Source organism: Sinocyclocheilus rhinocerous, unplaced genomic scaffold, assembly GCF_001515625.1.
Source record: "Sinocyclocheilus rhinocerous isolate Xijiao unplaced genomic scaffold, SAMN03320098_v1.1 scaffold798, whole genome shotgun sequence".
NCBI classification, from domain to species: domain Eukaryota; kingdom Metazoa; phylum Chordata; class Actinopteri; order Cypriniformes; family Cyprinidae; genus Sinocyclocheilus; species Sinocyclocheilus rhinocerous.
This window is the reverse complement of record NW_015635037.1, coordinates 1,101,216-1,102,322: the sequence shown is the minus strand read 5'-3', so window position 1 is coordinate 1,102,322 and position 1,107 is coordinate 1,101,216. Positions and strand designations below refer to the sequence as shown.

The following is a 1,107-nucleotide window of genomic DNA, read 5'->3' as shown; positions in this document are numbered from 1 at the left end:
CATTTCACTGTGTTAATACAATGTATGTTTGTGTGTGTGTGTGTGTGTGTGTGTGTGTGTGTGTGTGAGAGTGAGAGACATTTACAATTATTTTTGAAATTTAGTCCATTTAACTTTGATAGGACAATTATTTAACAAATTATTTTAGTCAACAGAAACATTTAAGTTGACTACAGTGTTAAAAATGACATTTTCATTTTTTTTTTTTTAATCCCTTAATTATAATTATTTTCATCTCATATTGATTATTGCTGTCAAAATATTAAAAAAAATCTTTATCACATATAATTTTGTTTGCCATTTAACACTGCTATTAACATTCTCTCCTCTCTCTCTCTCTCTCTCTCTCTCTCAAGATTCAAGATTAAAATGTGCTTTACTGACATGATAAACTGGTTTACATTGACAAAGCATTAGTAAACATTACACATACATGCACAATAGATGCTCTTTATAGCGGTTTGCATAAGAAGGATGGAATATGTTGCTGATTTATGTGTAGTGCGTGAGGTTCAAAAGTGCAATTGTGTTTCCATCTCATTTTGTGTGCAGCAGGAGCACAGCGTGTCCTCCTTCAGCAGCGAGGACTGTCTGTGTCTGACTTTCTTTGTGTCTAGGCTATGTTTGCTGAGTCTGTAAACAGTCAGGAGTTTAAGGTCAGGGTTGGTCACGGTAGTCAGGTATTCTGTTATGGTGTATTCTATTACAATTTCCCTCCTTTCGCCTGGAGTACAAAAGAAAACCTGAAATAAAAATGGACTCTAATTACTCTCCTAATAAATGTCCCTGGTTTTATTATGTGCAATTCATCAGTGCATATTATTCTAAAGAAAACAATGTTTGTTTTTTTTGTAGTCATTCATCAAAAGGTAATCATTTTCTCTTCAGCTTTAAAAAGCGGTTATTTTTTGCTGATGTATCCAAGGCAGAACTGTGTGTGTAAAATAACTTTAACTAGTAATAACAAAGCATTCACTTGTTCACATTTTAAACCCCACCCTGCATTATTTACTGATGAATACACAATATTAAGAACAAATTGCATCAGCTTTAAGTAGCTTTGTTTCATTTCATTATAATATAATTTTGCTTGATTCATTTTTTTTT

At 32.3% G+C, this 1,107-nt stretch overlaps 1 protein-coding gene across 1 annotated transcript in view; it reads right to left on the bottom strand.

Moving 5' to 3' along the window:
* The window catches only part of LOC107746299 (cilia- and flagella-associated protein 58-like), a 92,378-nt gene that overhangs the window by 45,189 nt on the left and 46,082 nt on the right, over positions 1-1,107 (bottom strand). The window lies entirely within an intron of this gene.